Source organism: Herpailurus yagouaroundi, unplaced genomic scaffold, assembly GCF_014898765.1.
Source record: "Herpailurus yagouaroundi ecotype Mexico unplaced genomic scaffold, PumYag 185, whole genome shotgun sequence".
Classification (NCBI taxonomy): domain Eukaryota; kingdom Metazoa; phylum Chordata; class Mammalia; order Carnivora; family Felidae; genus Herpailurus; species Herpailurus yagouaroundi.
Window position 1 is genome coordinate 24,318,375 of NW_024412416.1, and position 18,813 is coordinate 24,337,187.

At 45.9% G+C, this 18,813-nt stretch overlaps 1 long non-coding RNA gene and 4 other non-coding genes across 6 annotated transcripts in view; all 5 read left to right on the forward strand.

The window, feature by feature from the left end:
- The window catches only part of LOC121042538 (uncharacterized), a 54,451-nt gene that overhangs the window by 15,196 nt on the left and 20,442 nt on the right, over positions 1 to 18,813 (forward strand). For both annotated transcript variants that reach the window (XR_005796280.1, XR_005796279.1), the window contains exons 7-8: positions 6,035 to 6,150; positions 6,527 to 6,873. This is a non-coding gene — a long non-coding RNA (uncharacterized LOC121042538). The remainder of the gene's footprint in view (positions 1 to 6,034; positions 6,151 to 6,526; positions 6,874 to 18,813) is intronic.
- Positions 730 to 810, forward strand: LOC121042639 (small nucleolar RNA SNORD115). Its single transcript, XR_005796356.1, has one exon. It is a non-coding gene; the product is annotated as a small nucleolar RNA SNORD115 (small nucleolar RNA).
- On the forward strand, positions 2,464 to 2,544 carry LOC121042625 (small nucleolar RNA SNORD115). The gene has a single exon (XR_005796343.1). It is a non-coding gene; the product is annotated as a small nucleolar RNA SNORD115 (small nucleolar RNA).
- On the forward strand, positions 4,279 to 4,359 carry LOC121042638 (small nucleolar RNA SNORD115). Its single transcript, XR_005796355.1, has one exon. It is a non-coding gene; the product is annotated as a small nucleolar RNA SNORD115 (small nucleolar RNA).
- On the forward strand, positions 6,208 to 6,287 carry LOC121042632 (small nucleolar RNA SNORD115). The gene has a single exon (XR_005796349.1). It is a non-coding gene; the product is annotated as a small nucleolar RNA SNORD115 (small nucleolar RNA).

An 18,813-nucleotide genomic window follows, 5' to 3' on the forward strand; every position in this document is an offset into this window, starting at 1 on the left:
TTTCCCTGCACTAACCCTAAGCTCAAATACCGGAAGAGATTAGGTGTCCCAATGGGATACATGGAGCAGCGCTGTTTGGGGAAGGTGGTGGAGGGTTGTGGAATGCATGCCAGGCCCCTGAGCACCCAAGGAATCTATTTATTGGGTCCCTGGGGTAGTGGCCATGGCCCTTTCCAGGACACTATGCCTGCCCATTCCTGGCAAAGCCCATGGCCAGTCTCTGCAATCCAATGCCCGGTATTATGCCTGCCAACAGCCCACCAAGTGGTGTCCCAATCATGCTTAGGAGTAGACCTGTGTGGCTGGCCTTGTGCCTGATGTTGCAGACTCTATGCTCAGACTCCTGTGTGGCCCTGATTTCCCTAGTGTCCAGTGGAACCACAGAGGCTGAGGGCCTTGGCCCCACTCTGCACCCTTCCTGACTGCCATTCCACGGTTTTGTGTGGCATCATGGATGCAGTCCCAGCCCCACGGATTCTGAGCTTGACTGATTGCCACAAGGTGAGGTCTGATGGGGAAGGGGGTTGTCATTCTTGAGCTGCCACTCTCTGCACAGATCCTGTACCCGGACTGAAATCCCACCTGACACATGGAGGGAAGTTTTTCCAGCATCTGGAATAGGCCTGGAACTAGGGGTCCAAATGACCAATCCACACTTCAAAAACCCTCTCTGGTAAGCATGTGGATTTGAAGGAGTGAAGACAGAGTTATGTGGGAACTGCCTTGGTTGGGCCAATGATTAGAACTCATATGGTCTCAAAGAGAGATGATGATCTAAGAATTACACTCAGTAGGATTATGCTGAGGTCCAATGTAGTGCACCGACCTGAGGCAGTATTCTGGTGACCCTGTGGCCCTGTCGAAGCCCTGGAACTTGGGGCTGGAGGCAACAGATCCCTCGAGGCTCCCCAGGGCAGCTCTCCCTGATCTATGGGCCTCTACTTGCCCAGTCAGCCTCCCACCATGGTGCTTGTGTGCTCATTTCTAGTGCATCCTGGGACACCTCCCTGGAAGCCCAAGTTCCCTCAGTGTCCTAGGGTCTTTCAGTGGGACGTTGTCATGTGGCCAGGGTCTCACCATTGCCCCAACCATGGGAGGAGAGTGGATGCCTGTGTGAGTAGCGAGAGGGCAAGTGCACTTGGGCCAATTGGGGAGCCTGGCCACAGGGCAACGCCAGCCATCTGTGGACTGGGGCTCCAACATCGCCCCAAAAGGCTGGCGTGTCCCTGATTGTCTGCCCTATGCAGTGGGCTGTCAGGAAAGGATAGGTCACTTGTGCTCTACAAGTGATTCCATGGTGCCCAGTGGGATCCTCTTTCTTGCTGGCTCATAGGCTGAATTCTCCAGTGTGGGAGGGCACTCAGGGCGTTTTCAGAAACACTGAGGCCCTTGGAGGAAGTGTGGTGCTGCACTCAGCATTGGAACCCCCCTCAACCTCCCGCAGGTTAGAGTTTCCATTCAAATTTCCCACAATGGGCATTGGAGGAAGAGGGCAGACCCGGGACTACTTAGTTGGATACTAGACAGCTTTGTAATAGCAGATAGATGGTCCCTGAGGCATGCCCGCAGCTTGGCTGTGACCCCTAGTGTCCTGCTTGGCTGCTGACTCACAAGTCCTCTTGATGGGCCCACTCTTAGTGGACACGTGGCCTCATGGGGCCATGTAGTGTTCCCCAGACTGATTGGGGATTTGCCTGCCAATGGCCTTTTGGCTGGTGTCCCAGGACAGGACAGGGTTCTTGTCTTGTGCACCCTCCTGTGCTAAACCTAAGCACAAAGACAGAAAGGGACAAGTTGTCTCCATGGGAAACATGGGACAACGCTGTTTGGGGATGGATGTGGATGCTGGTGGGATGCATGCCTAGCCCCTGAGCACCCCAGGAATCTTTGCAGAGGTCCACCAGTGCAGCATCCATGTCCTGTTCCAGGCCACCATGCCTGCCTATTCCTGGCAAAGCCCAAGGCCATGCCTTGCCAGCCATGGCTGGGATTCTGAATGCCACCAGATCAACAAGTGGTGTTCCAATCACACGGTGGGGGGACCTGTACTGCTGGCCTGCTGCCTGCTGTTGCAGCCTCTATGCTCAGCTCCTTATAGGGGCCCTGCTTTCCCTGGTGTACATTGTACCTGGCACTGGGCTGGACACATCCTTCCAGCCATCCCTGGATTTTTGCTGGCATCCTGAATGCGGGAATGGCCCCACACATTCAGGGCTCAGTCCCATGGCCACAAGGTGAGGTCCGATGAGGAAGAGTGTTGTCATGCCTGAGCTGCCTCTCTCTGCACAGAGGCCATGCCCAGACTGAGATCCCACCTGTTGCATAGTGTACAGTTTGGCCCCACTTCAGAAATAGGCCCCAAGCCAGGAGTCTAAATGGCCATCCTGCGCTTCACCCAACATCTCTGGTAAGCATGTTGAGCCTGTGGGGCGAAGGCACAGGTGTGTGGGGACTGCCTGGGTTGGGTCAATGATGAGAACTCATATGGACTCGAAGAGAGATGATGACCTAAAAATTATGCTAAATAGGATTACACTGAGGCCAAATGGAGAGCAACGTCCTGAGGTGGGACCTGTGGACCCTTGTGGCCCTGGCATAGTGCTGGCACCTGGGGCTCGAGGCTTCTGATCCCTTGTGGCTTCCCAGTGTGGCTCTCACTGGTCTATCAACCTCCATGTGCCTAAAACTGCTCCCACTCTTGCACTTTGTGTGGCCATCCTTAGTGCATCCCAAGAGCCCACACTCAGAGGCCTGGCTAAGCTCCCTCAGTGTCCTTGTGTATTTCAGTGGGACATCATCTCTGTGATCAGGGTTTCCCCATTGACCCCACCATGTGAGGTGAGTGGATGCCTATGCAAGCAGACAGGGGCCCCAGGGCACATGGGCCCTATGGGGAGGCTGGCCTCAGGGCAATGCAAACCAGCCTGTGGGACTGGGGCCCCATCACTCCCTCAGAGGGCTGGCATGCCCTGAAAGTCTGCCCTGTGCAGTGGGCTGTTGGGAAATAATAGGTCTCCTGTGACTCCTGCAAGTGTTTCCACGGCCCCAGAGGTATCCTCTTTCTTGTCTGGCCATGGTCCGCTTTCTGCAGTGTGGGAGGGAGCTCAGGTTGATATCAGAATCGCCGAGGCCCTTGGAGGCATGCAAGGTGCTGTAGTGGGCATTGGGCCCCCCCGTGACCTCCCACGGGAAAGAGTTCCCACCCAAATTTCCCGAAATGGGCATTGGAGGAAGAAGCCGGGCCAGGGGCTACATGGCTGGATCCTGGACAGCTTTGGCATAGTGGGTAGTGACAGTCCCTGAGGACTGCTGGGAGCTTGGCCGGGACCCCAGTTGGCAACGTGGGACTCCTGGCTCCCAGATCTTCATTATGGGCCCATTCCTGGTGGACACATGTCCTTATGGGGCTCCTGGGTCTTCCTCAACTGGATGGAGCTTTGCCTGACAATTGCCATTCGGTGGTGCCCTGAGGCAGGGCACACCGACATTCTTGTCTTGTGCATGCTCTTCCCAATGAGGTTTAAGTCACTTGGGAATCATGCTAACCACTCTCCCTGCACTAATCCTAAGTGCATAGATCAGAAAGAACGAGTTGTCCCATGGAAGACATGAAGCAGTGATGTTTTGGGATGGAGGTGGACACTGGTGGGAGGTACGCCAGGGCCCTGATAACCCCAGGAATCTTTGTGTGCATCCTCTGAGTGCAGCATCCATGGCCCATTCTAGGCCACCATGCCTGCCCATTTCAGGCAAAGCCCAGGGCCAGGCCCTGTCAGACATGGCCTGGGAATCTGCATGCCACTGGCTCACCAAGGGGTGTCCCAATCACACGGTGGGTGGACCCGTGTGGCTGGCCTGCTGACTTCCAGTGCAGCCTCCATGCTCAGCTCCCTGTGGGGGCCCTGCCTTCCCTGGTGTCCAGTGGAACCACACAGGCTGAGGGCCTTAGTGCCACACTGGAGCCTTCCTTCCTGCCATCGCTGGATTTTTGTTGGTGTCAATTATGGTGTCATGTCCTCATGCATTTGGGGCTTGTGCCCATGTCCACAAGGTGAAGTCCATTGGGAAAGTCATTCTCATGGTTGAGCTGCCTCTCTCTGCACAGAGCCCTTTCCCAGACCAAGATCCTGCTGGGCACATGGAGGGCTAATTCGACCCAGCTTGGGGAATATGCCCTAAGCCATATGCCCAACTAGTCACCCTGCTCTTTGAAACCATCTCTGGTATGCATGTTGAGCTGGCAGGAGAAGGATGCAGGTGGGAGGGGACTGCTTGGTTTTGTCAATGATGAGAACTCATATGGTCTCGAAGAGAGATGATGACCTAAATATCATGCACAATGGGATTATGCTGAGGCTCACTGGAGGCCACCATCCTGAGGATTCTGCCTCAGGATACCACCCCTGTAGCCCTGGAAAAGTGCTGTCACATGAGGCTCCAGTCGACTGATCCCTTGAGGCTCCCCAGTGTGGCTTTCCCTGGTCTATGGGCCTTCATGTGACTAAGACGGGCTCCCACTCTGGGGCTTTGTGTGCCCATCCATATTGTGTCCCGGAATGCCTCACTTGGATCCTTGGATAAGCTCCCTAGGTGTCCTTGTGTCTTTCAGTGGGATGATTTCTTTGTGGCCAGGGTCTTGCCATTGCCCCCATCATGTGAAGTGTGTGGATTACAGTATGAGTACATGGAATTCCCAAGGGATGTGGCAATTCCCTGATGGGGAGGCTTGCCTCAGGGCAACACCAGCCAGTGTGTGGTACCTGGGCCCCATCATTGACACAGAGGCCTGGCATGTCCCTGAATATCACGCCTGTGCCATGTGCTTTCCTGACACCATATGTAATCTGTGTCTCCTGCAATGATTCCAAGTTCCCTGGAAAGCTCCTCTTTCTCAAGGGCCTATGGTCTCCCTTCACTGGTTTAGCATGTTTTTCATCTTGATGTCAGAATTGCTAAGGTTTTGGGAGGGACGCGAGGTCCTGCTGTGGGCTTTGGAGCCTATGGCAAACTCCTGAAGGAAAGGGCTCCCGCCCACATTTTCTAGAATGGGCACAGGGGGAGGGTGGCAGGAACAGGACTTTCAGCTGGATGACTTTAGAGCACTCTGGGATAGTGGGGAGACCTTCCCTGAAGAGTGCTTGCTGCTCTCAGGGACCCCGAATGTAGGTATTCCCTCTTGGCTCCCAGGTCTTCCCAATCAGCCCTCTTATGTTGGATGCATTGTCTTATGGGTCCAGGCATCTTCCCATACCTGGAATGGGCTTGCCTGCCATCGCCCCTTGGGATGGTGCTTCAACCCAGGGCATGCTTGTTTTTCTGTTACCAATGATGTTGACATGGTTTTATAACTGTGCTGGACTCTCCCTTTTCTAGCCCAATGTGCAAAAATAGGAAAGGATGAGGTGTTCCTACAGAGGACTCATAGCAGCACTCTTTGGGAATGGATGTGGATGCTGGTGGGATGCACACCAGTCCCATGAGCACCCCAGGAATCTTTCCGTAGGTCTCTGAGCAGCTGCATTCAGAGCAGGGATTTACCTGCCAAGTGGCCGTTGTGTAGCTCCTCAGGTCTCCATATACACTTTGTGCCAAGGAGGTATTCGTTTCCACTGATCAATGAGCTTGGACACCCATGTCTTCAACAGCCCTGGGCCCATCCCTGGCTTCCATCTCTGCCCACTCTTCCTGAAGCCAAGGGCAGGGCCCTACCAGCGATGGTCCATGATTCTGCCTGCCACATTTTCTCCAAGTGTTGTCTCACTCACTTGGTGACCTGTGTTGCAGGCCTGCCTCTTGGTGGCTCTTTTCCCATTCTCATCTCCCTGTGGGAGCCTAGGTTTCCTTTGTGTCAGGTGGACACATATGCACTGAGGACCTTGCATGCTGCTCTGGAGCCTTCCTGCCATCCCTCAAGTCTTGCTTATGTCATAGGTGGAGTCATGGTGCTACAACTTCAGGGCTCATGCCCATTGCCCAGAAGGTCAGGAGCAATGGGGAAGGCCATTGTCAAATCTGTGTTACACTCTGTCCACAGATCCCCTGCCCAAATGACGATCCCACCTGGCCCACATAATCAATTGGCCCAGCTTCTGGAATATGCCCACACTAAGGTGCCACCCCAGCCATCTCGCATTCAAGACACCCTCTTTGGTAAGCATGTTGTGCATGGGGTTGGGAAGCACAGGTGCGTGGGGACTGCCTTGGTTAGGTCAATGATGAGAACTCATATGGTCTCAAAGAGAGATGATGACATAAAAATCTTGCTCAATAGGATTATGCTGAGGACCAATGGAGGGGACCATTCTGGGTTAGAGTCTTGGGGACCTATTTAGCCATCTGGTTTCGGCCCTTGGGCTTGAATTTAATAAAACCTCGATGGTTCCACATGTGTCTCTCCTCTGTTTGTGGGTCTCCACGTGCCCTGGAAGGCTCTTGTCCTTGGGCTTTTTGTTTCCTTCCCAAATTCCCCTCCTGACGCCTCATGTGAATCTGTTGTTTAGCTCCTTGGTGTCCTTGTGTCTTTCAGTGGGACGTCATCTTGGCCAGGGTTTCACCATTTCCCCCACCATGCTAGGTGAAAGATGCCACTGCTTGTAGTGGAGGCCCTAGAGGACATGGTGTGGATTTTGAGGCCTGTCTCATGGCAATGCCGGCCTGTGTGTTGAACTGGGGCCTGTTATGGCCACAGACGTCCGTCCTTTCTGTGAACATCAGCCCTGTGCAATTGGCTGTCAGTAAAGCAACAGATCATCTTGGCATCTGGAAAGTATGCAAATGACAATGGATGGCCCTCTTCCTCGCTGGTCCATGGAACAGTTTTACTGGTGTGAGAGAATGCCCAACTGGAGGCTCAAACCACTGCAGTATTTGGAGGTATGCTAAGTGCTTGGGTCTTCGATTTGGCTTATTTTTGTGGTTTTTACTTGGATATCTCTAAACTGGGGTGGATGAGGAAGCTAGCTTTAGGGCAGCACATATCTTTAATGACATTGTTTAAAGGAGAATGTGGAAGCATGGTTCGAGTGTGGGACTTCTTACCTGGATGATTTTAGACAACATTCTGAAAATATAAGTGTAGTTCTTTAGGAGTGCTTACCGTTTCCTCTGGAACACAGATGCTGTGTTTTGGGAGCACACAATGCTTTTCTTCATTTGAAACACTTTTAGATATATCAAATAATTCTATTTACCAAAAAAAAATCTTTCAGAGTAAAACTTTCAGAGTAAATCTTTCAGATTTATCTCCACACTAGAGGTTGTGAAGAAGCCAGTTTGATAAAGGTAGAATATATGGAGTCATCATTGATGGAAAAACATTGACAATTGCTGTCAAGGGGAAGGAGCCCTGGTTATGGAGAAATTCAAGAGAGAATGGTGCACATATGGGAACACATATACAAACACATCACTGAAGCCGTTGGTTGAGAAAACGAGAGCAGCTGATTTTGTGCAGTTTTGTAACAAGTGGGGCTTGAAGACTGGAGTTTTAACCTTTGCAAGCTTGCGTTGTGACTCTGCCCTATTTCTAGACAGAAGGCTTTCAAATAATCCCAGGGTATTCATCAGGATCTCAGGATCTCCTGGGGCACACAATAAGATTATTTGCTTTCTTGGGGCATGCCATGAGAGGCCAGGTTTATAGAGAGGGCTCTCCAGGGACAAAGGATCCAGGGGACACATTTTTGTTTCCCACCCTTAGGCGTAAGTGCAGAGCTACCTGCCAAGGGCAGCTTGGCTCCAACATTGGCTGCCTAGTGTGCTTACTCCAAGTCCTACACCCCTGTGCCCTTATGAGACTATACTTCTTGGTATATTTCCTGTTTCAGTGCAGTGATTCCCTCCCCCCAGAAGACCATCACAGGTCCCTGCCCACACCTTGTGTCTAAATCCTGGAGTTTTAAAAGTCAGCAGGCATGGCTGGGATTGAATATGGAGAGCACTGTGCTGCTTCTGGAGAGAAGGCAGACAAACAACCCACAGTCAGATAACGTGAAAACTGACTGAAAAAATACCTGATACACACAAGTTGGAGATTATTTACTTTTCTTAGAATGCCTCCCTGAAAACTGCAAGAATGGAGACCCTTTTCCAGGTACATGGGAGCTGGCTGGTGCCATTTCCCTTCCCTGCCCCTTAGCATAAACATAGTACCACCTTCTGTAAATAACACGGCACCAACACTAACTGCCTAACCTGCTTACACCAGGTCACCCACCCATGTGGTATTCCAGTACTGCACTTATAGGTAAAATTTGCCTCAGTCCCAGCATGGTGGGTCTCTTATTCAGAAGACCAGCATAAACCTCTGTCCACATTATGTTTACTGACTAGAGAGTTCTGTGTGTTCTCTTCTAGTGGAGGTAGTATCAGGTCTTATTTAACATGCAAAACAGAGCACAGCTAGGGAAAACTCACCACACTCTGTTCATGGTCCAAACACTGCCCACTCCAGCCAAGGAGAGCCTCTGCAGCTGACTGGTCTGAAGGATAGAGAAGTCAAATGACAGCAGCAGAGTGCATACAGCATACATCAGAGACTCTCCTTGAAGTGCCAGGCCCTGGACAGTATTTGACCTCTTATTCATAAAGCCATTACATTAATGAGCAGGACTTAATAAGGTTTCCTAACACAGAGAAGAAGACAGAGACTTAGGCAAAATTCCAAGACAGAGGAATTCATCCCATAAGATAAAACAAGAGAAGATGACAGCCAGAGATGTAATCAAAACAGATATAAGAAATATGTCTGATGGTGAATTTAAAGCAACAACCATGGGGATACTCACTGGTCTTGAGAAAAGCATATGAGACATCAGGGAGACCCTTACTACAGATATAAAGAATTAAAAACCAAAAATGAAAAATATGATAACTGACATTCAAAAGTGACTAAATATAATGACCACAAGGATGGAAGAAGCAGAGGAGTGGATAAGTGATAAGGAAGACAATATAATGAAAAATAATAAAGCTGAAAAAAAAAAGAGAGAGAAAGAATGATTATGGAACACAAGAGTAGACTTAGTCAACTCAGTGACTCCATCAAACACAATAACATTTGTGTTATAGGAGTCTCAGAAGAAAAAGAAAGATAAAGAGGGCATAAAATTTATTTGAGAAAATAATAGCTGGAAACGTTCCTAATCTGAGGAACAAAAGAAAATCCAAATCCACGAGGCTCAGAGAACTCTCATTAAAATCAACAAAAGCAGGCCAACCTTAAGAAATATAATTGGGAGAGAGAGGGATGATGGTGGTGTAGGAGGACGCTGGGCTCACCGCGCGTCCTGCTGATCACTTAGATTCCACCTACACCTGCCTAAATAACCCAGAAAACCACCAGAGGATTAGCAGAACAGAGTCGCCAGAGCCAAGCGCAGACGAGAGGCCCACGGAAGAGGGTAGGAAGGGCGGCGAGGCGGTGCACGCTCCACGGACTGGCGGGAGGGAGCCGGGGCGGAGGGGCGGCTCGCCGGCCAAGCAGAGCCCCCGAGTCTGGCTTGCAAAAAGCGGAGGGGCCTTAGCGGCTGGGAGGTCATAAGTTAACAGCTCTGCTCAGAAAGCGGGAAGGCTGGAGGACAAAGGGAAGGAGAGCTGCTGAGCCCCCGGACGACAGAGCTCAGTTTGGTGGGGAACAAAGGCACTCGCCAGCGCCATCTCCCCCACCCATCCCCCAGCCAAAATCCCAAAGAGAACCAGTTCCTGCAGGGAACTTGCTCGCTCCGCGCAAACACCGAACTCTGCGCTTCTGCGGAGCCAAACCTCCGGCAGCGGATCTGACTCCCTCCTGCTGCCACAGGGCCCCTCCTGAAGTGGATCACCTAAGGAGAAGCAAGCTAAGCCTGCCCCTCCTGCCCCTGTGCACCTTGCCTACCCACCCCAGCTAAGACGCCAGATCCCCAGCATCACAAGCCTGGCAGTGTGCAAGTAGCCCAGACAGGCCACCCCACCCCACAGTGAATCCCGCCCCTAGGAGAGGGGAAGAGAAGGCACGCACCAGTCTGACTGTGGCCCCAGTGGTGGGCTGGGGGCAGACATCAGGTCTGACTGCGGCTCCGCCCACCAACTCCAGTTATACACCACAGCACAGGGGAAGTGCCCTGCAGGTCCTCACCACGCCAGGGACTATCCAAAATGACCAAGCAGAAGAATTCCCCTCAGAAGAATCTCCAGGAAATAACAACAGCTAATGAGCTGATCAAAAAGGATTTAAATAATATAACAGAAAGTGAATTTAGAATAATAGTCATAAAATTAATCACTGGGCTTGAAAACAGTATAGCTGACAGCAGAGAATCTCTTGCTACAGAGATCAAGGGACTAAGGAACAGTCACGAGGAGCTGAAAAACGCTTTAAACGAAATGCATAACAAAATGGAAAGCACCACGGCTCGGATTGAAGAGGCAGAGGAGAGAATAGGTGAACTAGAAGATAAAGTTATGGAAAAAGAGGAAGCTGAGAAAAAGAGAGATAAAAAAATCCAGGAGTATGAGGGGAAAATTAGAGAACTAAGTGATACACTAAAAAGAAATAATATACGCATAATTGGTATCCCAGAGGAGGAAGAGAGAGGGAAAGGTGCTGAAGGGGTACTTGAAGAAATAATAGCTGAGAACTTCCTTGAACTGGGGAAGGAAAAAGGCATTGAAATCCAAGAGGCACAGAGAACTCCCTTCAGACGTCACTTGAATCGATCTTCTGCACGACATATCATAGTGAAACTGGCAAAATACAAGGATAAAGAGAAAATTCTGAAAGCAGCAAGGGGTAAACGTGCCCTCACATATAAAGGGAGACCTATAAGACTCGTGACTGATCTCTCTTTTGAAACGTGGCAGGCCAGAAAGAGTTGGCACGAGATCTTCAGTGTGCTAGACAGAAAAAATATGCAGCTGAGAATCCTTTATCCAGCAAGTCTGTCATTTAGAATAGAAGGAGAGATAAAGGTCTTCCCAAACAAACAAAAACTGAAGGAATTTGTCACCACTAAACCAGCCCTACAAGAGATCCTAAGGGGGACCCTGTGAGACAAAGTACCAGAGACATCACTACAAGCATAACACATACAGATATCACAATGATTCTAAACCCATATCTTTCTATAATAACACTGAATGTAAATGGATTAAATGCGCCAACCAAAAGACATAGGGTATCAGAATGGATAAAAAAACAAGACCCATCTATTTGCTGTCTACAAGAGACTCATTTTAGACCTGAGGACACCTTTAGATTGAGAGTGAGGGGATGGAGAACTATTTATCATGCTACTGGAAGCCAAAAGAAAGCTGGAGTAGCCATACTTATATCAGACAAACTAGACTTTAAATTAAAGGCTGTAACAAGAGATGAAGAAGGACATTATATAATAGTGACAGGGTCTATCCATCAGAAAGAGCTAACAATTATAAATGTCTATGCGCCGAATACTGGAGCGCCCAAATATATAAAACAATTACTCATAAACATAAGCAACCTTATTGATAAGAATGTGGTCACTGCAGGGGACTTTAACACCCCACTTACAGAAATGGATAGATCATCTAGACACACGGTCAATAAAGAAACAAGGGCCCTGAATGAGACATTGGATCAGATGGACTTGACAGATCTATTTAGAACTCTGCATCCCAAAGCAACAGAATAGACTTTCTTCTCGAGTGCACATGGAACATTCTCCAAGATAGATCATATACTGGGTCACAAAACAGCCCTTCATAAGTTTACAAGAATTGAAATCATACCATGCATACTTTCAGACCACAATGCTATGAAGCTTGAAATCAACCACAGAAAAAAGTCTGGAAAACCTCCAAAAGCATGGAGGTTAAAGAACACCCTACTAACGAATGAGTGGGTCAACCAGGCAATTCGAGAAGAAATTAAAAAATATATGGAAACAAACGAAAATGAAAAGACAACAATCCAAATCCGTCGCTTTGGGACGCAGCGAAGGCAGTCCTGAGAGGAAAATACATTGCAATCCAGGCCTATCTCAAGAGACAAGAAAAATCCCAAATACAAATCTAACAGCACACCTAAGGGAAATAGAAGCAGAACAGCAAAGGCAGCCTAAACCCAGCAGAAGAAGAGAAATAATAAAGATCAGAGCAGAAATAAACAATATAGAATCTAAAAAAACTGTAGAGCAGATCAACGAAACCAAGAGTTGGTTTTTTGAAAAAATAAACAAAATTGACAAACCTCTAGCCAGGCTTCTCAAAAAGAAAAGGGAGATGACCCAAATAGATAAAATCAGGAATGAAAATGGAATTATTACAACCAATCCCTCAGAGATACAAACAATTTTCAGGGAATACTATGAAAAATTATATGCCAACAAATTGGACAACCTGGAAGAAATGGACAAATTCCTGAACACCCACACTCTTCCAAAACTCAATCAGGAGAAAATAGAACGCTTGAACAGACCCATCACCAGCGAAGACATTGAATCGGTTATCAAAAATCTCCCAACAAATAAGAGTCCAGGACCAGATGGCTTCCCAGGGGACTTCTACCAGACGTTTAAAGCAGAGATAATACCTGTCCTTCTCAAGCTTTTCCAAGAAATAGAAAGGGAAGGAAAACTTCCAGACTCATTCTATGAAGCCAGTATTACTTTGATTCCTAAACCAGACAGAGACCCAGTAAAAAAAGAGAACTACAGGCCAATATCCCTGATGAATATGGATGCAAAAATTCTCAATAAGATACTAGCAAATCGAATTCAACTGCATATAAAAAGAATTATTCACCATGATCAAGTGGGATTCATTCCTGGGATGCAGGGCTGGTTCAACATTCGCAAATCAATCAACGTGATACATCACATTAACAAAAAAAAAAGAGAAAAACCATATGATCCTGTCAATCGATGCAGAAAAGGCCTTTGACAAAATCCAGCACCCTTTCTTAATAAAAACCCTTGAGAAAGTCGGGATAGAAGGAACATACTTAAAGATCATAAAAGCCATTTATGAAAAGCCCACAGCTAACATCATCCTCAATAGGGAAAAACTGAGAGCTTTTTCCCTGAGATCAGGAACACGACAGGGATGCCCACTCTCACCGCTGTTGTTTAACATAGTGCTGGAAGTTCTAGCATCAGCAATCAGACAACAAAAGGAAATCAAAGGCATCAAAATTGGCAAAGATGAAGTCAAGCTTTCGCTTTTTGCAGATGACATGATATTATACATGGAAAATCCGACAGACTCCACCAAAAGTCTGCTAGAACTGATACATGAATTCAGCAAAGTTGCAGGATACAAAATCAATGTACAGAAATCAGTTGCATTCTTATACACTAACAATGAAGCAACAGAAAGACAAATAAAGAAACTGATCCCATTCACAATTGCACCAAGAAGCATAAAATACCTAGGAATAAATCTAACCAAAGATGTAAAGGATCTGTATGCTGAAAACTATAGAAAGCTTATGAAGGTAATTGAAGAAGATTTAAAGAAATGGAAAGACATTCCCTGCTCATGGATTGGAAGAATAAATATTGTCAAAATGTCAATACTACCCAAAGCTCTCTACACATTCAATGCAATCCCAATCAAAATTGCACCAGCATTCTTCTCGAAACTAGAACAAGCAATCCTAAAATTCATATGGAACCACAAAAGGCCCCGAATAGCCAAAGTAATTTTGAAGAAGAAGACCAAAGCAGGAGGCATCACAATCCCGGACTTTAGCCTCTACTACAAAGCTGTCATCATCAAGACAGCATGGTATTGGCACAAAAACAGACACATAGACCAATGGAATAGAATAGAAACCCCAGAACTAGACCCACAAACGTATGGCCAACTCATCTTTGACAAAGCAGGAAAGAACATCCAATGGAAAAAAGACAGTCTCTTTAACAAATGGTGCTGGGAGAACTGGACGGCAACATGCAGAAGGTTGAAACTAGACCACTTTCTCACACCATTCACAAAAATAAACTCAAAATGGATAAAGGACCTGAATGTGAGACAGGAAACCATCAAAACCTTAGAGGAGAAAGCAGGAAAAGACCTCTCTGACCTCAGCCGTAGCAATCTCTTACTCGACACATCCCCAAAGGCAAGGGAATTAAAAGCAAAAGTGAATTACTGGGACCTTATGAAGATAAAAAGCTTCTGCACAGCAAAGGAAACAACCAACAAAACGAAAAGGCAACCAACGGAATGGGAAAAGATATTTGCAAATGACATATCGGACAAAGGGCTAGTATCCAAAATCTATAAAGAGCTCACCAAACTCCACACCCGAAAAGCAAATGACCCAGTGGAGAAATGGGCAGAAAACATGAATAGACACTTCTCTAAAGAAGACATCCGGATGGCCAACAGGCACATGAAAAGATGTTCAGCGTCGCTCCTTATCAGGGAAATACAAATCAAAACCACACTCAGGTATCACCTCACGCCAGTCAGAGTGGCCAAAATGAACAAATCAGGAGACTATAGATGCTGGAGAGGATGTGGAGAAACGGGAACCCTCTTGCACTGTTGGTGGGAATGCAAATTGGTGCAGCCGCTCTGGAAAGCAGTGTGGAGGTTCCTCAGAAAATTAAAAATAGACCTACCCTATGACCCAGCAATAGCACTGCTAGGAATTTATCCAAGGGACACAGGAGTACTGATGCATAGGGGCACTTGTACCCCAATGTTCATAGCAGCACTCTCAACAATAGCCAAATTATGGAAAGAGCCTAAATGTCCATCAACTGATGAATGGATAAAGAAATTGTGGTTTATATACACAATGGAATACTACGTGGCAATGAGAAAAAATGAAATATGGCCTTTTGTAGCAACGTGGATGGAACTGGAGAGTGTGATGCTAAGTGAAATAAGCCATACAGAGAAAGACAGATACCATATGGTTTCACTCTTATGTGGATCCTGAGAAACTTAACAGGAACCCATGGGGGAGGGGAAGGAAAAAAAAAAAAAGAGGTTAGAGTGGGAGAGAGCCAAAGCATAAGAGACTGTTGAGAACTGAGAGCAAACTGAGGGTTGATGGGGGGTGGGAGGGAGGGGAGGGTGGGTGATGGGTATTGAGGAGGGCACCTTTTGGGATGAGCACTGGGTGTTGTATGGAAACCAATTTGACAATAAATTTCATATATAAATAAAAAAAAGAAATATTATAATGAAATTTGCAAATTATAGTGATAAAGAAAAGTCTTAAAAGTGACAAAACTTAAGAAGCTTCTGGATGACTAGTTAAGATGGTGGAATAGTAAGGAAACCCTGGGATTTTCTCATCTGTTGAACAAAACTAGATCAACATAAAACCATTTTGAATACCTTGGGAATTGATCTGAAGATTAACAGAGCAATATGCAAAATTTGTGGGAGGGAACACAGCAGGTATATGGTGCAGAGAGGTGAATTGGAGGAGAGAAGAGCTGTGGTGGCACAGAGGGAAAAGAGTCATTTTCGTGGAAGGAAGAAAGACAGAGGGGGAGGGAGAACAGCACATCATATTTGTGCATGAATGCATTCCCCCTGAAAGCAGTTAGAGAGAAAACACACACAGGGGACTGCACAAGAAAAATGTTTCCCCAAAAAGTTGAAGGGGGAAAAAGGAAAAGGTTTCAATACCACCAGGTCTTTATAAATAGCAAAGCAGATACTGAAGATTCAGAGGTCAGCTCCTGGTAGTGCTCTGGTGAGGAATCAGGGAGGACCCCTGAAGCAGACAGCATGGTCTGAATAACCCCTGGTCACATGGGGAGAAGTGGTTCCCCTGATTGGAGTGAATCTGGTAGAGGTGATATGACCTCTCTGTAAGAAAAAGACCCAAATGTCCTCGTCAAGCACGACCTTCCCATTTATAGGAACAAAGATGCCAGCTGAAGTCATCAAACCCTGGTGGTGGTTGTGTGTTGCAATTTACCATAAAGTCTGAGTCACTGCCACTACACAGTTGTGTGACTTTCTTAGGACAAGCCAGCCCTGGCCACAGCATGGTGAGACCCTTCCCCAGAAGATCACTGCTGGTCCGAACCATGGGGCGGGGGGGGGGGGGGAGTAGTATGAAGCATGTAGCTTTGAAACACAGCTGCATCTAAGATAAAACTCTGGATAGAGGCACCACCTTGTAGGCAGACAGCTCAGACACAGACAGGAGGTAGGTGGGGAGCTGATGGAAGTGAGAGACCCAGGAGGGGTGACTCAACGTGCAAACTTTCCACTCTGGAGACTAGAGTCCATTTTCACCAGTAGTCCACCAACGCTGATTGACCTTAGGGAGCTAACCAGCGCCACCAAGTGGAGAATGAGTCATTACACTAAACCCTGCCTGACTTTGCCCTCCAGGCACATCTCCACTAGAATCAGAGCAGCAGACCCCTCACCCAAAAGACCAGCACAAATCCCTTCCATGAACTTCTACTAAACATAGACTGCTGCAAAGTTTCAGCTCTAGGGGAAACTGGATCTAGCTTCATTTCAGTTTTTTTGTTGTTCATGTGTTCATTTTATTGTTGGTTCTATTTCAATTTTGTCTTGTTGTTTATTTTTCTTTTGTTTCTTGGATACAGAAAAGACCAAATTTTACTTTATTTATTTATTATTTTATTTTTTAATTTTTTTAATTTTTAATTTTTCTCTCTTCCTCTTTTCTCTTTTTTTCTATTAAGTGTCTCTTAACAAGCAGACCAAAACACACCTAAGATCTATCTTACTTTATTTGATTTAAACATTTTTTATTTCATTCTATTATTATTATTTATTTTCTTCCTCCAAATTGACAAGATGGAAGGTTCACCTCCAAAGAGAGAACAGGAAGATATGATGGCCAGGGATTTAGTCAATGCAGATATAAGATGTCTGAACTAGAATTTAAAATAATAATTATATTGGGACACCACGGTGGCTCAGCCAGTTGAGTGTCTGACTTCGGCTCAGGTCATGAACTTGCTGATCATGGGTTCAAACCCCATATTGGGCTCTGTGCTAACAGCTCAGAGCCTGTAGCCTGCTCCATATCCTGTGTTTCTTTCTCTCTCTTTTGCTCCCCACTTGCACTCTCTCTCTCTCATAAAAATAAATAAGGATTAAAATAATAATAATAAAATGAAATAAAATAATGATTATAAGGATATTAGCTGGCTTGAAAAAAGCTAGAAGACACCAGAGAATCCCTTTCTGCAGAGATAAAAGAAATAAAATCTAGTCAGGCCAAAATTAAAAATGTTATAGCCAAGATGAAAACCTAAATGAAGGTTGTAAAAAATGAGACTGGATAAGGGAGAGGAGCAAATTAGTGGTACAGAAGATAAAATTACGGAAAATAATGAAGCTGAAAACAAGAAGGAAACAAACATCAGAGATCATGAGGGCATACTTAGGGAACTCAGTGATCTATTACACAGTAATAACATTCATATTATAGGGATCCCAGAAGTTGAAGACAGAAAAATAAAGGGGCAGAAGGTTTATGTGAGCAAATTGTAGCTGAAAACTTCCTTAATCTGTGGGAAAGACACAACATCAAAATCCAAGAAACAGAGAACCCACATTAAATTCAACAAAAGATGGCCATTGCCAACATATATCATAGTCAAATTCACAAAATACACAAATAAGGAAAGGATCTTGAAAGCAGCAAGGGAAAAGAGTCCTTAACCTACAAGGGAAGATACATTAAATTCATAGCAGATCAGTCCACAGAAACTTGGAAGACCATGAGTCAGGATATAATAAATGTGCTGAATGGGAAAGTTACACAAGCAAGAATACTCTATCTAGAAAGGCTGTCATTCAAAATAGGAGATATAGTTTCCCATACAAACAAAACTTAAAGTGGTTTGTGACCACTACACCATCTGTAACAAGAAATTTTAAGAACTCTTTGAGTGGAAGAAAAAAAGGCTAAAATCAACAAAGACTAGAAAGGAACAGAGACATCACCAGAAATTCCAACTGTACATGTAACACAATGGCACTAAATTCATATCTTTCAATAATCAGTCTGAAATTAACAGGACTGAAGAAGATTATATATATATATATATATATATATATATATATATGAAAAGATGGCAGTCCAAAACCTTTGGGATGAAGCAAAGGCATTCCTAAGAGGGAAGTATATTGCAATTCAGGCTTACATCAAGAGGAAAGAAAGGTCCCAAACACACAACCTAACCTTACATCTACAGTATCTAGGAAAGGAAGAGCAAATAAAGCCTAAAGCCAGCAGAAGAAGCGAAATAATAAATATTCAAGTAGAAATAACTGATATAGAAGCAGAAAAACCAGTAGAAAAGATTAACAAAACTAAGAACTGGTTCTTTGAAAGAATTAACAAAATTGATAACCCCCTAGCCAGACTTATCAAAAATAAAAGAGAAAGGATCCAAAACTCATGAATGAAAGAGGACAGATCACAAACAACACCACAGAAATACAATTATAAGAAAATATGATGAAAAATTATATGCCAACAAAGTGAGAAATCTGGAGGAAATGGAGAAGTTACTAGAAACTCACAAACTACATAAACACCCACACACTTCCAAAACTCAAACAGGAAGAAATAGAAAGCTTGAACAGACCCATAACCAGCAAAGAAATTGAATCAGTTATCAAAAATCTCCCAACAAATAAGAGTTCAGGACCAGATAGCTTCCCTGGGGAATTCTACCAGAAATTTAAAGCAGAGATAATACCTATCCTTCTCAAGCTGTTCCAATAAATAGAAAGGGAAGGAAAACATCCTGACTCATTCTATGAAGCCAGCATTACTTTGATTCCTACACCAGACAGAGACTCAGTAAAAAAAGAGAACTACAGGCCAAT